This window comes from Eulemur rufifrons, chromosome 21, assembly GCF_041146395.1.
Source record: "Eulemur rufifrons isolate Redbay chromosome 21, OSU_ERuf_1, whole genome shotgun sequence".
In the NCBI taxonomy this organism is placed as follows: Eukaryota; Metazoa; Chordata; class Mammalia; order Primates; family Lemuridae; genus Eulemur; species Eulemur rufifrons.
The window spans coordinates 4153502-4177534 of NC_091003.1; the positions used below are offsets into that span (position 1 = coordinate 4153502).

General features: G+C 63.0%; 1 protein-coding gene across 2 annotated transcripts in view; it reads left to right on the forward strand.

Moving 5' to 3' along the window:
- Window positions 1-21963: 21963 nt before the first annotated feature.
- The window catches only part of NCOR2 (nuclear receptor corepressor 2), a 155257-nt gene continuing 153187 nt past the window's right edge, over window positions 21964-24033 (forward strand). For both annotated transcript variants that reach the window (XM_069497217.1, XM_069497218.1), the window contains exon 1: window positions 21964-22049. The gene's annotated coding sequence lies outside the window, so the exon portion shown is untranslated. The remainder of the gene's footprint in view (window positions 22050-24033) is intronic.

Here is a 24033-nt window from a genome sequence, read left to right on the forward strand (position 1 = left end):
GCGGGACGTCGCGAGATTTCATCTGTAGTACTTAGACTGGCACGAAATTTAAAACTTCGATTGTTTCTTTGTGGAGTTTTCCGCTTAATATTTTCAGGTTGGGTGCGGTGGCTCACTCCTATAATCCCGGTACTTTGGGAGGCTGAGGTTGGGAGGACTGCTTGAGCCTAGGAGTTTGAGACCAGCCTGGACAACACAGTGAGACCCCATCTGCAAAAAAAATAATTAGCCAGGTGTGGTGGATGCCTGTAGTCTCAGCTACTCGGGAGGCCGAGGCGGGAGGATCGCTTGAGGCTGCGCTCCTGCCTGGGTGCCAGAGTGATACTCTGTCTCCCCCCCAAAAAAGTAAACAAAAAAACATTCTCAGACTGCAGTTAACTGCGGATAACTGAAAATGCAGAAAGTAATGCCTCAGCTAGGGGAGAGGGGACAACTGTACGTATTTATTAAGCACTTACTGTATGCTGGGCACTTTGTAGGCATGCGCTCATTGAGTCTCTGAGTCAGCCTTGTGAAGTGAGAATTTCCATTTCACAGGTGAGGAAACAGGCTCAGAGATAGCAAGCAACCTGCTCAGGGTCACAGAGCTAGAAACCAGTGGTGCTGGAACTTGAACCAGGGTCTCAGACCCCATCCTGAGGTCACAAGAGCTATGCTCTGTGGCCTCCCTGCGGGCTGAGCCCAGCCAGGGAGTAGAAAAACCCCGTGCCTGGGATGGGGCTCTGCTGCCGGCCCCCCGCCACCCATGCACACTCCTGAGCCACTGCCTGGGGTGGCCGGCAGGTTTGCGTGTGTCTGGCGTGGCATGGAGACACGGAGGCCAGTTCAGGGTTCAGCCTGCGTGTGTGGAGCGTAGCTTGCCCGTGGGGCCCCCAGGCTCACGTCCCTCGGCCCCCACCCCCACCCCGGCCACAGAAGCAGGGACTCTGCAGCACAGGCCCCGGCGGGGAATCCGTGAGGCTCAGTCTTGCGTGGGCGCCGCGGCTGTTTGCAGTTTCCACTGAGTTTCCGGCTCTGACTCAGGTCCCCTGCCCAGCCCTGGTGACTTGGGCTTCTGCTGAGCTGAGCTGGGCTCTCTGGGACGTCACAAGGACAGGTGACGCTGTCCTTCACTGCTTCCTTGGGCCTCGGTTTTCCCACCTGTGCGGTGGGGCAGCGAGGGCCGTACGTGTTGGCGGGTTGGTGTGGAGGGAGGGGGTGGAGACCCCAGGGGCTGGGAGCAGGTGGGGCCTCAGGGGGCAGCCCGAGCCCCACACCCCCTCCAGGCCAGAGGCTCCCGCAGAGCCCCGGCAGTGGGGGATCGGGTGGGGGCTGCTGTCTCCGGGTGCTTCTGTTCTCCTTGGCAACTGGCGCCAGCCTGGTGGGTGGCTGGTGGCCACCAAAGCCTACATCTCCTGCTGGCTGGGGGTGGAGGGACGCTCATTCATCGGGGTCCTCTGTTGTCACAGCCCTCGGAGGCTCTGGCCCCCTCCCCCAGGCCCTGATTCCAGGCGTCCAGGTACTGGGACGTTGGCTGGTGTCAGGGTGGGGTTAGGGGCTGGATGTCGGGCCCCGGGGACCCTGGTGGCGAGTGTCACCGGAGCACCGCTGCATCGGGCTGTACATTTGTTTTCAGGGCAGCCCCTGCAGCGTCCCAGGTTCATAGATGGGGACCCTGAAGTTCAGAGGAGCAGGACAATGTCCTTGGGCTTTCAGAAAGGGCAGCGCTGAGGTCTGAGCTGGAGCCGGGCAGAGTTTAGCCACCTGGTCGTTGTCAGACCTGCCAGAGGAGCAGCCCCTGAAGCGCCTGCTTGGCGAGGACCTGAGGCAGCTGGGCTTTGATCCGGGTCTCAGGCCAGATCCAGGGCTGCCTGGGGACTGGACGGTCTGCCCCTCGCGGGCCTCTCTGTCCCCACCGTGCAGGCGCCACTGCAGGACGGAGCAGGGTGCAGGCAGGGTGCCGGGGCTGTGTCTGTGGCCTGTCCGGGTCAGGGGCTGGTGCGGGGGGAGGATGTGGAGGGCTGAGGGGAGCAGAGGGTGGGGGAGGGGAGGTCAAGTCAGTGTGAGCCCCTCCCCCCATGTCCCCTGGGCCCCTGGTGACAAATCTCTTTCACCATCTCTTGACCCAGGCAATTAATTGCTTCTGGCAGATGGTGCCTTGCTCTCTGGCAGCCCCCGGCGGCCTGCAGCCTCAGGCGACTGACCCCGCTCCTGGGCGGGGGCTCCAGTGGAGGCTGGGGGTGCGGAGGGGGCTCCGGGCCCGGCAGCCGCCTCAGGGAGAAGCTAGTGGCTCTCACTTTGGGACGCTGGCGCATCCATGGGGCCAAACCTCAATTAATCTTCACAATGAGTCCTTGAGGCAGGTGCTATGATGTTCCTCTTCTACAGACAGGGCCACTGAGGGCATAGAGAAGCTTCCGGAAGCTTTCATTTCATCTGGCTTTCCATAGAGCCCACTCTCTGATCTCCCAGCCTGCCGGGGACCCCAGGGCAGGGGTGTCCGGCAGAGGCGGCTTCGTGTGGGCAGAGCGGATGCTGGGTGCAGCTCTCAGCCCCGGGGACCCCGGGCCAGCTTCCTGCCCCCATCGGCACAGGGTGGGGGTGGATGGCGGTGAGGGTGAAACGAGCTCGCAGCCGTAAGGGGCCTAGTGTTGTGCCGGGCACAGGGGGGCTCTCAGGAGCTGAGCTCCAGGCCCCCGGGGCTGTCGGTGTGGTGGGGTCCCGGGGCCGGACAGACAGGTGGACGGACAGATGGCCTCTCCATGCCGCCGTCTTGGGCCTCCGGGCCAGGACTGCACTTGGCCGACAGCCAGCCCGCTGCCCCCCGGCTCCCGCGCCTGCCCCTGGAAAGCGGTCGGTACCGGCTCCTTCCTGGCCTCTCGCGGCTGCTGCTCCAGCGGTGGCTGCTGCTCCGATGGTGGCCCATGACGGTGGCCCACACCCGCCACAAGGAGTGGTTTTGAGAGGCACGTTCCGGGCTAAAGCCGGGCAGAGGCCAGACGCCCCGATCCCGTTTCATCACCCCTCACTGGCCGCGTGATCTTGGGCAGGTGGGCCTCAGTTTCCTGCTCCATGAAGTGGGGTCAGGGTAGCGCCCACCTCGTTGTTTTTGCAGGGTGGGCCCCGCCCCAGTCTCTGTGCTTGGCGCCCGGCAGGTGGACTTGGGGTGCGGGGCTCCTCGTTCTCCCCCGCCGTGTGCCCCTCCTATCGGATGGCCTGTGTCCCCCCTGGCTGGCCTGTGTCCCCCCCAGGATGGCCTGTGTCCCCCCCCTTTGATGGCCTGTGTCCCCCAGTGGCTGGGGCTGCGTCCCCCCCTTGGATGGCCTGTGTCCCCCCTGGATGGCCTGTGTCCCCCCCCTTGGATGGCCTGTGTCCCCCCCTGGCTGGGGCTGTGTCCCCCCCGGATGGCCTGTGTCCCCCCCTGGCTGGCCTGTGTCCCCCCCCCCGATGGCCTGTGTCCCCCCCGGATGGCCTGTGTCCCCCCTTGGCTGGGCCGCATCCCCGCCTCCCCTAAGTGTCCTCCCCAGGCCCCATCCGCGCGTCCCTGCTGCCGGCCCCACTGGCCTTGGTCTGGCGCCCCCGACCCTGCTGCGGGGAGGGCTGGGAGGGAGAGAGGCTCCTCCCGCCCCCTGCCCGCCCCCGGCTGCCGCAGTCCAGCAGCGACCAAGACCTTGGTGAACTCCCGGTGACTGCCGCTCTGCAGCTTCAAGGAGAGCTTGCCGAGGAGCGGCCGCCTCAGCTGTCACTGGAGAAGGAAAATTCTAAATGGAAGGGCTGCAGACTAGCCTCCCTCCCGCCCTGGCTGTCTGCACTGTTTACTGCCACAGGGGCAGAGACCAGGCGACACCGGCCCCCCGGGGCAAGGGAGGCTGCCTGTTTACTCAGACCACCCTGGAAAACATGCCACTTGGGGGCCCTGCTGAGGGAGTGGCCAGTGTGGCCCCCCAGCCAGGAGGGGGCCGGGCTGAGCCCAGCTTGTGTGACTGCAGGTGAGGGTCTGTGCCTGGGGGCGGGACCCGGCTGCTGCAGGCCTGGTGGGAAAGCCTGGAGGTGCTGAGGTCCAGCCGACAGGTGCTCGCCCTCTCGGAGGCTGGAGCCTGGTGGAGGCTGGAGCCCAGTGGAGGCTGGAGCCGGTGTGGAGGCTGGAGCCCGGTGGAGGCTGGAGCCGGTGTGGAGGCTGGAGCCTGGTGGAGGCTGGAGCCCGGTGGAGGCTGGAGCCAGTGTGGAGGCTAGAGCCTGTGGTTCTGCTCCTCTCAGGGAGAGGCTGAGGCTGGATCGGGGGAGGGTGGAGATCGATGCCTCCACGGAGCCCTCCGAGACTGACACAGCGGTGTCCTCACTGGCCCTGCCTCACTCTCTTCACTCAGCTATGTGTTGGACCAGAGGGTCCCACCCCCTGCCGTGGCCACACCCTGGAAATAAACCCCCTGCCGCCCTCCCCGGCTCTCCACGCTCCAGCCCTGCCGGCAGCTTCCGGTTTCTCTGACCCTCGGCCAGTTCCCACCTCCAGGCCTTGGCCCTGCTGTGCTGCTGTCCGGGGTGCTCGTCCCTCTCGTCTGCAGGGACAGCTGCTGTGCGACCTCAGCTTGACTCTGCTGTCATGTCCTGGGGGAGACTCTCCCCGCCCCTCCCCCAGCATCCCTTGCAGGGTGCTGCGGTTGAGGTCCCTGCTCTAGTTGCTGCCTTGGACGTCTTGCTCATTTATTGGTGCACACGTGGGGCGTTTGGGTGTGGGTGGGTGTGACCATGACCCCCAGCACGTAGCAGGGGCTCTGTCCCGTTTGCTGACGGGCTGAGGGTTGACAGTGCTCTGGTCAGAGCAGGACAGCTGCCTCTGGGCTGGAATCCTGGCCGGCTCTGCCCTCCTGCAGCTGTGTGGCCTTCCGTGGTGGCTCCTGGTCTCTGAGTGCCACAGACTGATGACCTCAGTGGCTGGGGTGGACCGGGTGGGCTTCTTGGAGGGGGAAGAGGTGGTGCTTGTGCTGGTTCTGGGAGTACAGAGAGCTGGGTGAGGGGGCGTTTGGCAGAGTTGAGGGCAAAAGCCAAAGCCGGGAGGTGGCCCTTCTGGGGCCTGTTTTGGGGCTGGCGAGGGGGTTGGTGCCAGGTAGGGGCAGGTCTCAGCCGTGGGCTGTGGATGGTTCCGGTGGGCTGCGGCAGGGCAGCCCTGGAAATGTCCTTCCTGCCTCCCTATGTTGCTGTGCAGCCGCCCGCTGTTTGAGGAGATGCTCCGGGCCTGGGAAGCCCCACTGGGTACGGCCCTGCCCAGGGAGACGCAGAGCCCCGTCCGCACCGAGATGCCCAAGGAGGGCCTGTCCTGCCCCGCCTGGCGCTGTGGCTCCCCATGGCCTGGCGAGCTTGGCCCTGGGTGGAACCCTGGCTCATTCGCTTCCTGGCTGTGTGACCCTGGGGGAGTTGCCTCCCCTCTCTGAGCCACGTGGTGGCCAGGGAGAGCCCCCGCTGGACCCAGCACTGCCTGAGCCCGTTCCCCTTACAGGACTTGCTGCAGGTGGCTGGCCACCGAGGCTTCTGGAAGCCAGGGCCGGGCCGCTGTGGGGACGTGCCCGGGCCCTCCCTTTTCCAGCCTTCCCGCAGGGCCTGTCTCGGGAGCTGCCGCAGATGGCGGGACCCAGTGCCAAGCCTGGGGGCATCGTGGTGAAAGAAAAGCTTAAAAAAGAAAAAAGGGCAGGAAAGAAGCGGCTGGCTTGTTCCCCGTGAGCCGCCCGCAGCTGCCCTTTCAAAGGCTCCTTGGGGTCTGAAAGGCCCGCCAGGCGCTGGAGAGGGCGGCCTCCCCGAGCTTAGCTGGCAGCCCTGGATGGGGCGACAGCAGTGCCCAGCAGGTACCCAGCGCACACAGTGTGCACACGCTGGCTCCGCGAGCACTCACGCCCACGGCGTTCCCGTGCGGTCAGCTCGTTGACCACCATTCCCATTTTAGAGATAATGAAACCGAGGCTCAGAGAGGTGAAGCTACTCCTCCCAGGTTGCACAGCTAGGAAAGGTTAGAGGCTGGATTGAAACCCGGGGAGCCCGAGCCTGGCACTCAGCTGCCCCCGGCCTCGTGGAGCCGGCAGCCCCACTAGCCTCTGGTCCACTTGACACTGAGGTGTTTGTGAATGGGCTGGTCTTGAAGACAAGCGTGGGGAATGGGCCCATTTTCTGGGTGGGAAGACTGAGCTCAGAGAGGGCTGGGGGCTTTCGCGTGGTCCCAGCCGTCGGCAGGAGCGGGGAGCCCAGCCGGCTCTTTGGGTTCTCTGTTCGGTGCTTTTCCCACTGGACTATTTTTTTATTTGTCCTTTTTCTTGCAGAAGTGAAGACAGTAAGAACGCATCAACCGCGGGGTGCGGATCCGTGAATAATTAATTATACAGGGGGTACTGCGTGCAGCCGCCTGCCGCCCTCTCCCCAGAGGTCGCCAGCATCCTCCCTCTCGCGGGAGTCGCGTGCTCTCTGCTCGCGCTGTCCTGCCTCCGCGGGCGCCTGCGCACGGGCAGGGCCGGCCTTTGCCGGGGGCGCACGTGGAACCGCAGAGCCGGCAGCCGTGGGCCTGGGGCCCGGCACCAGAGAATGAGCTCCGTCCCCGCGTGCCCGGAGCTCACCCCCTTCACCCGGAGCTGCGTCCGCGGGTGACGGACGCTGTTGGTTTATCCGCTCACCTGTCCACGCGCAGCTGGGTGGTTTTCGGTGTTTGGAGACTATGAACAGAGCCGCGACGCACGCGTGTGTCTGCGTTTCTCTTGGGCAAAGACCTGGGAGTGGGATCACCAGGTCACGTGCCAGGTGCACGTTTACCCTGCTGAGAAACCGCCAGACTGGTTTTCCAGCGGGTCGCCCCATTTTCGCGTTCCGTCGGCTCCACCCTCCCGCCGACGGTGGCGTGTCTGTCTCATGTTCCCGTCCTAGGGCGTGCGGTGGCCTGCGTGGTTTCGGCTTGCGCAGCCCGATGACCAGATGCTGACCGTCCCTGTGTTCCCGTCCTGAGGTGTCTGCCGAGTCTTCTGCGTGCTTTTCTCCTGGGTTGACTCTTACCTATTTATGAATACCCTTTATGTATTTTGGGTGCTAGTTGTCATTGCGTGACTTTGTATGGCGACTCAGAAATTCTTGAACGAGACTCGTAGACCCACCTGTCCTTCAGGTGTCGGGGGCCGGGGCCTTGCCAGGTGGGCTGCCTGTGGGAGCACAGTCTGGGGTTAGAGTCTCGGCTCCGGCTCTTCCTGGCTGTGGTGTCTTTGGCATGTGACTTTGATTCTCTGCGCCTCGGTCTTCCTCTCTGTCAAATGGGCAGAGAAGCAGTACCTGGCTCTCGGGGGATTGTGGAGAAATACTTGGGCTAACGTGCACCATGCAGGGGCCCCGACCCGCGGACACTGTCATCTCTACCTGTGTATCATTGTAGTCGTACCAACCCACGTGTGCGAAACTTAGTAACAAGACCGTGTTTTCTCTGCAGGTCTCCCTGAGTCTCTGAGGACACGGCCTCGCTGGAGGCAGTTCCTGGTAGGTTCCTGTCTGTCCCGACGTGCTGTCCCCAGGGGGTGCGGGACGTGCTGTCCCCAGGGGGTGCGGGCCTTCTCGTGGGCCGGAGTCTGCAGTGACCGGGGCAGCCAGATTCTGCCTGGCGGATGTGGAGGGGGGTCAGGGGGCTCGGCGTGGCCTCTGGGAACGAAGTCTGGCACCTCAGAGCTGCCCGGGGCAGGGAACAGCTGGGGGGGCTTGCGGGGCCCCCCTGGGATGGGCTGTTTCTGGCTGAGGGAGAGCAGTGATTTCTAGGTGGTGCCTGGAGGAAGGGTGGGTCCCGGCACTGTGGGGTGGGGTGTGGGGTGGGGGGTTTTCTCTTGGCCGCGGGCTGTCGGGCACTTTGCGCTTGTACTTTGGCGGGGGCTGCAGGCTGGCCAGGGAGGGGTCACTGTGCCGGCGGGGGCAGCGGCAGCCGGGGTTCCTGTCCTGGCACGGCTGCTTCTGCGCTGTGCGGGGTGGCGGGGGGTGGGGGGCAGGCTGCTCCGTCCCTCTGTCCCTCCGTTTCCCATCTGCAGCCTGGGGACAGTGACAGCGTCCCAGGAGTGGTTGCTGTGACCACTATCCCACAGAGCCGCGCCTGGCGCAGAGCGGGTGCTCAGCACGCTGATAACACGGACGGGCTGTCCATGTGTCACCCCGTTTTGTGACCCTCACAGCAACGCTCCAAAATGGACTGTCATCTTCATTGTACAAATGGGGCCACTGAGGCACAAGTGAGACCCCTGTGCCAAGTCTCAAGTGCCGCGTGGGTGTCTGTGGCTGAGGTTTCGGCGTTTTTCTCAAGCAGCCGGGAGACGTGGCAGAGGACAGAGAGGCATCTTTGGCCCCTGTCCCTGCGCCCGTCCGAGTCCCGAGAGTCGTGGGCTCGGCTGGGGGAGGGCCACCCCCCACCCCTGGGCCTGGGAAAGTGGTCACGTCCCTAGAGACCTCAGCGAGTCGGGTGATTTGGGGAGCGGCGGAAGGCCCCTCATGGGGGGTGCAGTGGGGCCCCTGGGACCTGGGGGGCGCCCGGCCCCGTCTGTGCCGGGGGAGGGGGTGGGAAGGGCTGGTGGGCAGGAGTGGCCTGCTGGGGCCCGGGCACTGGATCCCCCAGGAGGGCTGAGTTATTCCAAGGCGGGGGAGGGGGGTCCGCCAGGCCAGGCCAGGCCCCCAAGGAGTGTCCGAGGGGCAGAGCCCCCAGCTTGACCTTTGACCTCCACAGCAGGGGTTGAGGTCTGGCACTTTCTGTTCCTCTGGGCTGCCACACACCTCCCACCGTCTGTCCTCCCACTGGGGGCTACGCCCACCCAGTGCGGGACCCCCCCTTGCTGCAGGCGGGGACTGGGGCAGCGTCCCGGGAGGGGCAGCGGGTCCCACTGCAGCCCGTTCTGCGGAGGGGCAGACTGACGCCCAGAGACAGGAAGGGGCCCTCTGAGGCCGCGGTGCTGGGAGGAGCATGGCGGGGGTGGGTGTCGGTCTTTGTCCCCGACACCTGGTCCTGGACTGTGGTTGGGAGTTGCCCCCGCAGCCCCCCCACCTCCCCGTCCCCCATCCCCAGGGAGTGACATGTCCTCCCGAGGCGGTTCTCCCCACGGGCGAGCCTCCGGCAGACCTGGTGTGGATCCCAGGCAGCCGAGACCCTTCGTGCCTTGGTTTCCTCACTCGCCCAATGGGTGGCCGTCCTACTTGGGTCGTGAGGGCACTGCCAGGCTGGCACACGCCAGGGGGCCTGGGCATGCGGTGGGCGCGTGGCTGGATTCTGGGTGCTGGAGACAGAACTGTGAACCAGGTGGAGGAGGGGCTTGAGGTGTGTGGGGGGCGGGGCCGCAGGTGCAGTTTCAAATGGGGATTCAGGATGGGCCTCCCTGCGAAGGTGGCTTTGCACAAAGACCTGACTGAGGGGGAAGGGAGCCTGTAGGTGTCTGGGGGAGGGCGTCCCAGGCAGAGGGAACAGCTGTGCAAAGGCCCTGAGGCTTCTTGGAACAGGCTCCTGGCTTGCAGGGTTCTGAGCCACCTGGGGGTGCTTTTTTGGGGGAGGCTTCGTTCCCTGGTCCTGAGCCTTCGGGCTGCCCAGTAGGCAGCAGGGAGATCAGCCCTGCAGGTCATTTGGGCCTTGGAGGGAGGGTGGTGGGGTGACACTGAGTGGGGGGTGGCGGTGCCCCCCAGCGATCAGCCAGCACAGCTTTCTGCCTGGTGCTCTGGGAGCCTTTGAAGCGGAAGGACGGCGGCCTTGCCTGGGGTGTTTCTCCTTCCTCCTCCTCCTCCTCTCTGTCCTGACTGTCTGCATCGTGGCCTAAGGGGAGCCCTCCTCCCGTGGCTGAGTTACCCGCTTGTCATCCCGGTGGGCCGATAAAAGGGCCTTTTGTCTGAGCACTTCGCTTCCTCCTCCGGGCCCGTCCTGTCTCAGGGAGGTGGGGGAGGCAGACCGTCGGGTGGGCTCCTCCTTCTCCGCCGCCCGCACCTGGCTCTCCCAGGAGCCCCCTTGGCAGGGCCCACGTGGCTCCTCAGCCCGAAGACGGTGGGGCAGGGGCAGGAGCAGGGCCATAAGGGGACACTGAGGCAGGGCAGATGCTCTGAGCTCCCCCCACGGGAAGACAGAGGCGCTTTGCAGCCCTTGTGCCCACGGCGCCCGGTTGGCAGCTCTGGGGGCCCCTCTGGGCCCCTCCTCCCCTGGGAGGTCTGGTGGGGGGAGCTGCCACTGAGGAACAGCCGTGGTGGGTGGCAGGGGCCCGTGAGGCAGGAGGGGACAGACGTGGGGACTGCAGTGGTAAGGGTCTCACGGATGCTGGCCACGCACTTGCGGCAGGCCCCTCTGAGCACCTCGCGGAATCGCCTCGTTGACTGCTCAGAGCAACCCCATTCTCCAGAGGGGGAAACTGAGGCACAGGGAGGTGAGGTGATGTCCTCGGGCTGCAGAGCAGGAAGGAGGGCCTGGCCCCAGGGCGCCGGCTCCATACCCTGCCGTGCTGGCGCAGGTCCTCTCCGGGCTGCGTGAGCCCTGCAAGTGGGTCTCTTCCTTCCTCTTCCTCCCTCCTCCCCCTCCTCCCTCCTCCCTCTCCCCACTGGCCACCCTCAAATGACAGCAATTAATGGTGCCTGTGATGGTGGCTGAGAGGGGGAGGCTGACAGTCGAGTGTGTCTGCCTGTGGCCGCCGCTAGTCAGGCCCAGGGGACACCCCCTCCCGCCGCCTGCCCTGCCGTCACTCACAGGGTAGCAGGAGCCGCCCGCGCAGGCGCACGGGGGCTGGTGTGGCACCCCCTCCTGCACCCCTCCTCGTCCTTCTGTTATAGTGATATTTTTCTTTCATGAGGAGCGCGCTCGAGCCCACCCCCGTCCTGCACAAGTTCGTGTACGTGTGACGGCTGGAGCCTCCCAGACGCCCTCGTCCGCCGGGTCATCCTGTCCTGAAGTGACCTCTCAGTGCACCTGTGCCGCCCTCAGGCCGGCTCTCCCGGGGGACCCCATGCTTTTGTCTCTGCCTTCCTGCGGGGAGCCCAGGAACCGGGAACCTGGACAGCAGGCGTCAGTTAAATGCTCTTGCCTGAGGCCCGGGGGCCCTTTTGGGTGGGGGACGTTACCCAGCCTGGAGTCATGTGGGCAGGGGGGTCTCCTGTTGGTCAGGGTCACAGAACCCTGGCTGGTTCTGTCCACGCCGGGCCTGGTGCTTGCCTGTTCGTCACTTTGCAGCAGCAATAATGAAGCCCCTGCTGTATGCGAGGGCCTGCAGCTGGTCCTTTCGCTTTGATTCATTTTACTCCGAAACAATTCTCTGAGGAGCGTTGTAACCTTGCTTTTGTAGATGGGGAAACCGAGGCAGAGAGGCAAAGTGATTTGCCCCACATGACCTAGCGACTGTGGGACAGATGTGGGGCTCTGCCCAGACCCATCTTGTCCGGTGCTGGTAAATCAGGGCCTTTGGGGAACTTGGGTAGGTAAGGCGCCGGCAGACCTGACTTAGAAGTGGGCACGGGGCTTGGAGAGAGCCGTGTCAATCTGTGCGTTTGTATTTCTCTGTCGCAGTTAGAAGTCAACCTTATTGGGGTGCGGTAAACCTCGGGCAAGGTGCACCCATTTTAGGGGCCCACTTCCCTGACTTTTGACAGATACACTCACTTGCATAACCCGTCAAGCTGCAGTGATTCCGTCTCCCCCAAAGGTTCCCTTCGCGCTAAACCCCGGCCCCCACCAGAAGTACCCACGGATCTGCCGTCGTGGAAGTTCTAAAATCTTCCAGAATTTCGTAATGAAACGGTCACAAAGTACGTGCCTGTGTTTGTGCGGCGTCTGTCTGCACGGAGAGCTCAGGTTCGCCCCCGTCGTGCGTGCCGTAGTTCCTTCTTCCTTCCGGCTGAGTGACGTCCCAGCGGGTGGGCACACTGCAGTGGGTTTGTCCCCTCCTCGGCTGGGGGGCGTGGAGGTTGCTCCCAGGCTTTGGCTCTTAGGAATAAAGGTGCTTCCAGCGTTCTTGTATGAATCTGTGTGTGAACGCGTTTTCTGTTCTCTTGCTGCTCCGTCACAGGGTACGTGTGTATTTTAATCCCCAAGAGGCTGCCCAGCCGTTTTGCGAAGCGGCTGTCCCACTTCGCGTCCCCGCCGGCCGTGAATGAGAATTCCAGTTGCTCCGCATCCTCGCCAGCACTTGGTATTGTCGGCTTTGCCATGTTGGCTGTTCTGCAGGTTCCATCGCACCTTCTGTCCTGTTACGCCGCAGCGTGTACTGCGTGTGGGGAGAGGCGGTGGTTTTGCGTTCGGGTTTGACGTGTCTGGCACCCGGTGGGGCCCTCCCGGCTGGCGGGAGGCGAGCGCACGTCCGCCAGCAGTGCTCGTGCGGCCTTTTCTTTCCCCGTCTTGGTGCTGTTTCTTCTTCTTGTCGTATTGCGTTGGCCGGGACTGCAGGGCAGCGCCGGGTGGCGACGTTGGGTTTTTCCGGGTTAGCTCGTCGTGAGTGGTGTTCGTAATGCTCCCATTTTACAGGTGAAGGAACTGAGGCTCTGCGAGGGCAGGTGACCTTCTGCACGGTGAGAACTGAAACCTGGGACCGCGGGTTGTGCTCCTCCTCCTCCTGCAGGCCAGGAGCGCCGGCTCCGTGCGCTGCACTGATGGGCTTGCTGGTCCAGGGCAGGGCACGGTCACAGCACGGACTGGAGGCTGGGTGGGGCCGGGCCACCCCTTCCCTCCCCTCCCTGGGCTTTCCCGTGCTGGAGAGATGAGGCCGTGGGGGAGATTCTGCGCCTTCCCGGTCAAGCGCTGTCCTTTGGCACCGAGCACTGTCCGGCGAGTGCCAGGTCGTGGCCCTGCTGTCCTGGACAAAGTCTCGCGGGCCTCCCGGGGAGCTGTTCTGGATCAAAGCCGGAGCTTGACATATGGAAGCCCGGGAATGAGGGTGGGGACAGAAGAGGGGGCCTCTTCCTCCTCCTCCTCCCTTGCCTGAGGGGTGTCAGCTAGGATGACTTTTCCGGGAAGGAGGCCCGTAAATTAAATAAGCAATCCCGTAAATAAATAAGTAATGAAGTTAGTGGGGTGCCTAATTACATCAGATTCGCAATTACGGATGGATCCTGCCCGATAACTGTGCTTGTTTTTAATCTGCAGCACGTGTGTCCTCGTGTGTCTCCTGGTCGTCCCTGGCCCCAGCTGGAGGGAGGAGGGGACGCCGCTTTCGGGGCTCCCAGTGAGCCTCGGTGGTGGCGGGGTCCCCGGCGGGGTGTGACCCCGTCCGCGGGCCCCAGGGATCCAGGTGGACTGCGCTTACGCTGCCGTCGGGTTTATGAACCTACTCAGGTTTTGAAGTTGGAGCAAACGATGACAATGACAGTAGTCCTGACAGGGTGTTTATAACAGTGATCATGTTGCACTTGACATGTTATAATTTATTTAATCCTCTAAAAACTCCTGTGAAGTAGGGACTATCATCATCTCCTCTTCACAGATGAGGAAACCGAGGCACAGAGAGGTTTAGAGTCTTGCCTGGGGTCACACAGCCAGTGAGATTGGAACCTAGGTCGTCTGCCCTGGGGCCCGTGTCCTTCCCACCGCAGCCTCCAGGTCCCCCGTGGGAGTGCTGGGCGCAGCGCTTACCATCCACTCTTCGGCTCAAGCGCTCGAGAGGCCGAAATGCCAAAAAGGCCTCGTCGTCTCTTCCGCGATTGCCATGAGCAGACACCGTTCTGAACCGTAAAATAAAATTGTATTTCACTTGATGACGAAGCAAGTTCATTTGCTGAAATTAGAAGAGCTTCTTTCTAGATCTTCTCTTTCTCTGCCTGTAGTGTTGTGACAATGATCATTAGACCCATTTTATAGATGCAGAAACTGAGGCTCAGGGAGGTGGAGGCCCTTGAGAGGGAGAACACACAGCGGGGAGGTCATGGAGCTGGGATTCGGACTGGCTCCTACTGCCTGGTTTGGGGAACGGAGGCCACCTCAGGTCCTGGTGTGGAGTGGGCGACCTTTCCTGTCTGAGAAGTGCCGGGAGCCACGCGAGCCACAGCCTGGCTTTGCCGGGGTCCTTGTCATGCTCAGCGCCCTGTCCGTCAGGGGGCAGGAGGGGAACAGCTGCCCACCTCGTGGTCATTCCTCGGAACATGAACATGTGCCGGGCGTGGGAGGGAGGGAGTTGGGGACAGAGGATGGGGTGGCTGGGGGGCAGTCTTGTCTTCCTGAGCCGTCCACGCAGACCGCGGGCTGCCAGCCAGAGTCCACGCTCGTTCTTTGTGTGGCTCCCCTGTGTCTCCGGACCCCGACCCTGTGCAGAGGCAGGGGAGCCTGAGCCCTTGGGATGTCTGGGCCTCCGTCAGGGATGCAGGGAGGGGACGCCCTTTGCTTTCGGGGCGGGACTCATGCAGCCGGACGGAGCTGCGTTTCTGGGATTCTGGCGGGAGCTGTGGCTTGGGTAGGGTGGGCTGTGTACGTTCCCCTCATGTTGGCTTCAGGCTCGTGGGGTCTGGGGGCTCTCCCTGGAGTGCAGCCTGGGTGGAGAGGGGACTCAATGACAGGCCCATGTGACTTGTATGTGTCCACGGTGCTCCTAGGGATTGAAGTAATCTAGGGAGGCTGCCTGGAAGAGTTGGAACAAGCGCGTTAAATAATGAACCGACCTAGGAGGAATCAATACGCACTTCAAACAGGACCTGGCACAGAGCAAATACTGTATTTATTTATTATAGAAGCTAACATTTCCTGACCCTTTACTTGTCTCAGTGCCGTGTGAGAGTAGGGTGGCATTATTGTCATCATTATTAACCATAACTACTACATCATTTCTGACGATTCCTGAGCACTTAGTTTATGCCAGGTGTGTTCTGAGCATGTGACATGCATGTACTCATCATGGCAGCCCTGTAAGGCAGGTGCTGTTATCAGCCCTATTTCATAAGTAGGGAAGCCGAGGGCACAGAGAGGTTAAGGGACTTGCCCAAGGTCACACAGCTGGCAGCTGGCAGAGCTGGGATTTGAACCCAGGCAGCCTGACTGCACAGCAGCTGCTGTTTACTGCGGGGATTGTGCAGGTGCCACCTGCAGTCATCGCTCAGCCCCTCGGGTGCGCCCGTCACTGCCACTGCCAGACTGGATCTCTTGGCAGGGCCGCGGCAGCTGCAGGCCAGGCTCCGTGTGCCACGCAGGCCCTCAGGCACGCAGCAGCCGCTCCGGGCTGGGCGGGATGGGCAGCACATGGACGGGCTGCTTCCTGCCTCCCCGCAGCCCGCCTGGTGTCGCCATGGCCTCTGGTGGGAGGGGTGCGGGGGGCCGGGGACACACAGCAAACCAGATGCAGGGCCTTGCCCCGAGGTCACACAGGCTGCGGAGAGGTGGGCAGTCCCAACAAACACTGCAAGGAATTACACAGGGCGGGGAGGTGGGGCAGCTCCGGTTTTGGGGGCTCATTTTAGTGGAGGAATCAAGGGTAGTCCCTGGGGACGTGGCATTTGAGCTGGGACCTGGGCAGCGAGAAGGAACCCCGGCTATGGGAAAGGATGAGGGATGAGCCTTTCAGGTGAGGGCAACAGCAGGTGCAAAGGCCCTGGGGTCCTCATGTTTCAGAGGTGCCTGTCTGGGGCGGAGCGGGGGCTCCAGGAGGGTCTCCCTGGGCCTGAGGCTGTTCTGCAGACCTCAGGGGTCAGGCTCTTTTTCACATTTAAGGCAGAAGTCAAGTTTAATGACTTTTGCTTTTCCCTTTTTGTTCTTTTACGACTCAGTTAATTTGCATTTATTGGGCACACGGAGTGTTCTGGACACTTGCAGGCCACGGGATCAGAATGATGGAGAAGTTGGGCGTTGTACGTGCCTTTGGGGAGTTGAGCATGCAGAGCGTCAGTTAGACAAGCAGGTGCTGTTGCGGGTGGTGATGGGTATGAAGACCAAGTTCAGGCAGTCACTGGATTGAAACGAGGTCTGCATTTGTCTGTGGTCAGGACAGGCTTCCTGGGACAAATGTCATTGGAGGGGAGACCGGAGAGTGATTAGTTAGGGGCAGTTAGTTAGGACTCCTGCGTTGTGGCAGAGACACACTCACAATGGCAAAGTCCAGCGTAGGATGAGTTCAGGCATGGTTGGATCCAGGTGCTCTGTCTCAGCTCTGCTTCCTTCTTTGTGGGCCTTGCTCTCAGACAGGTTCATGCCCCAGCTCAGCCCTGCCAGCCAAGGGGGCGGGGAGTCACCTGGAGGTCAACACAAGGAGCGACACTCCATTCTCTTGTCCGTTTCCTCACCGAGGCCTTTACCACTCTTTCTGCCATACGCAACAGCAGGGGGAGGTGGTCAGAGTGGGCCAAGTGGATGTCCTAAACTCAGACGCAGGGAGGAATGGAGTGGGCGAATGAGTGCGGGACAAAAGGGAGGGGTGGGGATTGTGGCTGACTGGCAGGCTAGATATTCTGATGATTTTCCCAGAGAAGCTGGAAATCTAGATTTTGGAAGAAATGGCCCAGTTTTTAAAAAACATCGCATGGGCCTGAGAAAGAGCTTCCTGAGTGGCCACAATGGGTTAGCACCATTTTATGGCTTCTGTTGTTAGCCGTGACTTATTTCAAAGTGCACGGCCCACTGTGGTCTGGGCAGGGTATTTCACGGAATGTACCAGAAGGCCCGAGTCTTGGGAAGTCATGTCCGAATGTTACGGCCCAAGGTGCAGCCGTTCTTTTGAGAATAGTGTTGTATCTCCAGGGAGGCCTGATGCCCTCTGAAAGGAAGCCAGTTCTGGGTTCAAATCCCGAAACTGCTGCTTCCCAGCTGTGTGCCCTTGGGAAAGTCACCTTACTGCTTTGTGCCTCGGTCTCCCAGTCTATAAAATGGGTACAACAGCACCCCAGAGGATTGCTGCGAGGCAGAAGGGAGCCCGTGTGGGGCCCGTCAACCCAGTGCCTGGCATGTTGGGAGCTTGCGTGACTCTGGACTGAGGTGACACGTCCTTCCTGGTTGGGTCCCTGGGCTCTAGCTAGCAGTGGCCGGGGACATTGCTGTGCTGCTGCCACTGCTGCTGGGGCATGTGCGTTCCCAGGGGCCGGAGCAGGCGCCCACCGTGCCCTGCCCGGCCGTCTCTGCCAGTTGCTCGGTGGCCGTGGCGTTCCCGCCTGCCGGCTGGTGCCGCCGTCAGAAGCATCTTGCGTGAGCAATTAGCGGTGCCAGCTGCCGCCTCACGGCTGCCGCGGGTGGGGGCGGCCCCTTTTGAAAATAAAAACACTCAGAAGAGCAGCCGTAGAGCACCGTGGGCTTCCTTTAGCCAACGTGGTCAAGGGTTTAGCTTGAACGCTTTTGTCGGGGAGAGTCCCGTGGCTGGCTTAAGGGACGGGGAAAACGTGTCCCTCTGGGGACGGAGATCACGGCCTGGTTCTGGCCTTCCCTTGCAGGCGGCCCCTTTCCTGCAGGCCCCTGCGTGCCTTTCTCGGGGAAGGGGCTCTGCGTTCCTCGGGGTCTGTTTCTAGCTGCCTCAGGCCGGGAGGGGGCCGACTCTGGGGCCTCCCTGGCCCGTGTCCAGCCCCTTCGCCCTGGGGGCCCCGTGGGCTCCGAGGGATGCCCGGCGCCTGCCCCTGCGGCTTCCGGCCTGGCTCCCTGGAACCCCCGGGGGAAGCGGTGGGGGCCAGGGCTGTTTCTGGGCGCGTGGTGCTGCCACGCTGAGGGTCTTCATCGTGGTGGCGTGTTGAGTCGTGTCCACTCGAGAACCGTGAATGCAACCGTGGCCTTTTTGGACCGAGGGTCTTCGCAGGCGCATTGAGTTAAGGATCTCGAGCTGGGATCATCCTGGGTTACGATGGGCCCCAAATCCCGCGGCAAGTGTCCTTCTAAGAAGAGGGAAGTCACAGAGGGGACGGCCACATGGAGACGGAGGCAGAGACCGCGGCGCTGCAGCCGCACACCAAGGAACGCCGCGGCCACCGGAAGCTGGAAGGGACGGAGCAGGACCCTCCTGCAGAGGCTCTGGAGGGCGTGTGGCCCCGGGGACACCTCGATTTCGGGCTTCTGGTCTCCAGAACGGAGAGAGAGCAGACCGCGCGGTTCTGGGCCACCCAGTTTGCAGCCGTTGTCACAGCGGCCCGGTGACACTCGTACAGTGGTGGATTTGACTTTAGTCACACATTTTTAGAGTAACATTTTAACATTCACAATCCTTTTGTCTCGCTCACTGCTGTACTGCCAGGGCTCCGTGCGCACAGTAGGGGCTGGAGAATGTGTTGAGTGACCGGCAGCTCCGGGTCTGTGTCGAGACTCTCACCCGCCGAGGCGCGGACGCCGCTTTCAGAGTCAGTGACCAGGGCCGGAGCAGCGTCCCTGCAGCAAAACCTCCTTTGTATTTATTTTTAATTGAGGTGAAATTCACATCACATACAATTTACTATTTTATTTTTTAATTTAATTTAATTTTTTCTGAGACAGAGTCTCACTCCGTCACCCAGGCTACCATGCAGTGGCCTCATCGTAGCTCCCTGCAGCCTCCAACTCCTGGGCACAAGCGATCCTCCTGCCTCAGCCTCCCGAGTAGCTGGGACCACGGGTGCCACCACCACTCGAGTCTCGTTCTTGCTCAGCCTGGTCCTGAACTCCTGATAATTGACTAGTTTATGGTGAACGATTCATTAGTTTTTTAGTTCATTCACAACGTTGCGCATCCACCACGTCTGTCTAGAAAATACTCCCGTCACCCCGCAAGGACACCCCCTGCCTGTCGGGGGTCGCCGCACCCTCGTGCCCCCTCCTGCCCCGCAGCCCCCAGCCTGCTTCCTGCCGCTGCTGCCTGACCGATTCTGGACGTTTCTCATGCACGGAATCACACAGTACGTGCTTTCGCGGGTCTGGCTTCGTGCACGTGGCGTCGTGTTTTGTAGGTTCATCCGTGTTGTCCCGTGTGTCCTCTTCCCTGTACACTCGGAATCGTATTTCATCGCGTGGACGTGCATCAACGCGACCTTTTTATAGGACAGTTTTCAGGAGGAAACGGAGGCCGCCCAGGTCGCAGCGCGCTGGCGTCCGGGACGGGAGGAAGAGGCCCGAAGAGCCGACGTTTCCGGTTCACGCTCTCTCCTTCCCCTGCCCTGTGCTCCTCCCGCCTCGTCTCTGTGCCTGGCCGGGAAGCAGTGTGTGTGTGTGCGTGTGTGTGCGCGCGCGTGCACGTGTGCTTATGCATGTGTGTGCGTGTGTGTGCACACGTGTGCACGGGGAGGGAGCGAGCGGGGTCCCCTCCAGCTGCGGCTGTGGGTCCAGGGCTTGTCCTGGGATTCCCCGCACGCTCCTGTCCCCGCGTGTGTGGCTCCTGCTGGCCCCGCGGGAGGCGGCGGCAGGTGCTCCCCCGTCTGGGTGCCCGAGAGGCTGGGGGCCTTGCCCGGCCCGCCTGGCCTCAGGGTCCCCCTGCCTCCGTCCCGGAGCCCTGGGCTCACCGCCCTGCCTCTGCGGTCCCAGAGCGTCTTCACTGATCTTTCTCACCGTCCAAGCTGTGCCCCGCAGACAGTGCCAGAAGGGGCATGCTGGCAGATTGCGGACAGGGTGCGCCGGTCACAGCACCAGCGACGTCCCCCATCAGAAGCCTGGGCCGTGGGGATCCTTTGCGGAGCGGATGACCCTCCGCTGACCCCCTCTGCACAGAAAGCTCAGTCTCGGCCCAGGGCTCTGTCTGGAAGGTGCTGCCTGTGGCCGTTTCTGGTAACGGGTGATTCGTGGTCTTCACGAAGTCGCTCAGCAAACAGTTGGCTGCGTGGCCTCCGGTGGGGAAGACGCAGGACGCAGAAGCGCGGCCGTGCGGTGGCGCAGCCCGGGGCATGCCGCGGCTCCGGTGGAAGTCTGGGCGAGTCGCTCCGGATCCTGGGGCAGCCGTTGGCGAAGGTCGGGCTGCAGGTCCGCGTCCAAAACAAACACAGAAGAACAAAGGGCGGCCGAGGATTCTGAAGCTGCTCGGGCCCTGCTTCCTGGCGGTGTTTTGATGGGGCCGGTTTGACCCGTTCCTGGGTTTCTTGGTCTCCTGGCGGCCACGGGGAGAGTCTGGGTGGGAAGATGGTGCCCGGATCTTTGGGGTAAAAATATGGCTCTCAGCGGCCCCTGCCTTTGCGTGCCTTGATTTCCCTCCCTGGCATAGAAGGCTCCAGAGTAGCAAAATGCCCGCCTTGGCTCTGGGGGCAGGTCTTTGGGAACCTTTGAAACCCCGTGGAGTGTTTCCTCGAGGCCGAGGGTCAGCTGATAAAAGCAAATGCATCTGGCTTCGTGGGGGCTCTCCTAGCGGCCACCCTGGGCCCCCAGCTAGTCCAGTGGCCAGTGACTTTTGCCTCACGCAAATCAGATCTTAGTCATAAAACCCTTTCGTGGCTGACTTGCCGTGCAGCATGGCGGACGCAAGCTGGGCTTGCCGGGTTCAAATCCCAGCTCAGCCACTTTCTAGCTGTGTGACCTTGGGTGAGCCACTTAACCTCTCTGGGCTTGCTGCCTTCTCTGCGTATCGGGGCTCAGAAGCATGTGCCCCTTTTGCTGCAGTGTCCTAAGGCTGGCTGGGTAACCAGGGGGTGTGCGTACAGCACTGGGCGCACAGTAGGAGCTGCTGGGCGCAGTGTGTGTTGCTGTCATTATTGGCACCGTCATTGCTCTCAGGATGCTCCTGAGAGTAGCAATGACAGTATCACGTCGGAGTTGAGGGATTTGCCCGGAGTCCTCATGGCCTGGCTGCTTTCTCCTCCACTCCCCTCACCTCCCGGACCTCAGGTCCCACCTCTGCCCCCCACACCCCTGCACCCCTGCACCCTGGCCACGCCAGCCTCTCTCTGCCGTGACGACATGCCACGCTCGGTCCGGCCTGCAGACCTCTGCACTGGCTGTGCCTCCTGCCCGGGGTGCCGTCCCTGCATCTGCACCGCGGGGGACTCCTTGTCACCGAGCAGACTGCCACCCGGGAGGCAGACGCCGCTGGGCGTGGGGAGCTGCATGAGGAGGGGAGTGAACTGGGGACCAGGTGGAGCCTCCTCTGCTTCCTGGTGGCTCTGGCAGCTTCCCTGACCCTTGTCACTGCTTCCTGGAGCACTTGCAGAAGCGGAGCCCAGCCTGTCCCTTGCACGGATGGAAAGTTGACACCAGAGCAGCTCAGACTTGTCTCTGAGTCACACAGCTGCTTGCAGCCAAGGTTCGGACTTGTGGCTGAGCACCAACAAGCCGTGGTGTTTGGCGTGAGAGCGCATGTGTCTATGCGTGTGTGTGCGTGTGTGTGCGGCTGTGTCTGTCGTTTTCCTAGGCCTGTCACCGAGATGACCCTAGTTCAGAAGCCCGATGTGAGGGGTTGTTCTTTCTTCTCCTCCGAGAAAGGGAAGGACAGAAAGACTTTCAAGGCAGGGCCTGTCCCCGGCCGTGTGACCCCGCGGGGCCGGGTTCCGAGCCAGGCTGGGGCCCACGGCGGCCGGGCTGGGAGGAAACGGGTTAAAGCCGGAGCAGCAGAGGCTGTGCTCGCTGCCAGCGCGAGGAGTGAAGAGGTTTTTCTAGCCGAGCTATAAAAAGGCCTCACAGTGTTTCAGCTCCTGTCGGCTGGAAGCCCGCCAGGGTTACCATGGCGATGAGGAATTATTACTTACTGCCAAGGCTGGGAGAAAAAGCTCGTACTTTTGGCTCCCAAACAAGAGGAGTGGACTTATGTAATTCCCTGTGTTTATAGGCCCGGAGTGGCAGAGGCAAGAACCGATCGCCGGAGGCCCCGCGTCCCATCCTCAGCCCAGCTGTGGGGTCGCGCGGTCCCGCGGGTTGTCCCTGGTGGGCCTTGGCCTGCCCCGGCTTCGGGGGGCATCGGGCCGGAAGCCTGGGGGGCCGGGCCTGGGCGCTGGGCCACCGGCCCCCAGCAGGGCCTCCCCGGCGGGGTGGGAGCCGTAGTCTCGCGGGAAGGCGAGCGGGCCGCTCGGGCCACCCCTCTCCGGGTGTCCCTCCTGGAGGAAGGATGGGTTGGATGCTGGACGCGGTGCGTGTTCCGGGCGCCAGCGGCGCAGTCCGTGCGTGTGGACCGCACTGACCCGCTGGCTGGCACTTTCTCTTTTGCTTTTTCTTTTTTTTTTTTTCTTGCGGGAGAGTTTCTCCAAGTTGGGTTTGGAGCTGTCGGGAGCGAGGCTGGTCATGTGCTCGGGTAAGAGACATCGCCGGGCTCGGCGTGGGCAGGGAGGTGCGGCGTGGCCAGTGCCCCCGGCCGAGGAGGTGGGCGCAGGCTGGGGCGGAGGCAAGCAGGACCTGTGCCCGGGCGCCGTGTGGGGGCCGGGGGGCTCGTCCGGAAGGAGCCCCAGTTCTGCCGCTGGACACTGTGGCCCTGGACCAGGGCGGGGGGCCGGGTGGACCCCGGTCAGCCAGAGGGGGCCGCCGGACCGTCCCCTGGCAGGGTGGACGTGTGTCGGGCCCCACGCTCCGTGGGACCATGGGCCGGGACGTCTTATCACACAAAGTTGCTGAAGTCACAGAAAAAAGTGCTCCGAGGCGCGGGCCTGGCCGGGCTGGGGGGAGAGGCTCCCTGGAGGGCCGCGTGGGAGGGGACCCGGGGTGGGCATTGTGCTGCTCTTCCGGAGCCCGGGCTCGCTCCCCGGCGCCCTTGCGGGGGAGCGCGGGGGGCCGGGGTTCTGGGCGCTCGTTCCTGGAGCTGGCGCGCGAGGGCGTGGGATCGGGGCCTCGGCTTCCGGGTGGGCTCGGGCCGGGCAGAGCCAGGTGCAGGCAGCGCTGCGGCCCAGCCCGGCGCCCGCTCCCCACCGAGGTGGCGCTTGGCTCGGTGCCCGTGTCTGGTTTGAAATCAGCGCCACCGGCCCGGGCTTGCCCGGGGACTTGGCAGCGCGGCGCTGGGGTAAACACTGGAAAGTTGGAAGGGCCTCCCGAGCTCACAAGGAGCCTTCAGTTTCAAGCCGAGGGGATGAGGGAGTGAATTGTCCTGAGGTCTGGGTGCGCCGGGGCCGTCGGGAGGCAGCAGGGACGTCCCGTGGGGACCTCCAGGCCCAGGCCAGGCAGGGGAGGGGGCCAGGCTTGCAGATGGCATCGCTCCTTGGCCGCAGACGCGGGTTTGAGTCCCGGCTGCATCCCTTCCTGAGCTGTGTGGCCTCGGGCATGTCGGCTCACCTCTCTGGGCCTCAGTTTCCTTGGCTATAAAATGGGGTGATGATGGGGGCCACACAGGCGTGGGCGGGATGGGACAAGGAGCCACGGCTGTGTGGCGGGCTCTGCCTGGGCTTCCGTCCCAGTTAGACATGTCCTGGCCGTGGGACCCTGGGCAAGTCACTCCGTGTCTCTGTGCCTCAGTTTTCCCACCTGGCAAATGGATGCTCCGTCTGTCCCCACCCCCGTGGGTTCTGTGGCTTAAGGGGGATAACAGAGCCGGTTTCGGGCTCACAGTCGGCACGTGGTCAGTGTCAATTGGTGCTGTGGTGGCTTCAGCAGTGACGATGGCAGTACCCCACCTGCACGGAGGGTGGGGGCACCCTGGGATTTTCGGCATCTCAGGCTGAGGGTGTCTTTGACGCTGTCACGGGCAGGCGACATTCCGGCCTGGCCCCTTGGAGGACGACGCGAACTTGGGCAGGTCCCGGAACCTCACGGAGCCTCAGTTTCCTCACCGTTTCCAGCCCGCGGGTGTCCTGGGGGAACCGCACGCAGAGCTGGAGTGCGTGGGGCTGGATTTCAGTTCCAGTTACATCTCCGTCCCCTGCGGGGGGCTCTCCTGTTTCACGGAGCCCCAGGCCCAGATAACAGGAGGTGGGCGGCAGTGGGTGCTCCCCAGCGTTTGGGCCGGGCCGGCGTCCCCAGGGTGCCCCCACTCGAGCCTGTTCTGCCCCGTCTCCCCCTCGGCCTGCGCCCCTCTGTGCCAGCCCTGGGCCAGGTGGCCCCAGTGTGCCCGGCGTGGCCTAGGGGCCGGGGCGGGAGGGCAGCTCCCCTGCTAACGGTGGCAGTGGTTCCGTGTTTGTAAGTGACACCGGATGCCGGGCTGGTGGCTGGCTCAGGGCCTCCCGTCTTGGGCCAGCAGTCGCCAGCGGGGAGTTCCCGGGGTGACCAGGCCGCCCACGCCGGCTGCCGCCGTCCAGTTGTCCTCGGGCCTCTTCGGGGATCTCGGGAAAGGCCCGTGAAGTGGGGGCCCGTGC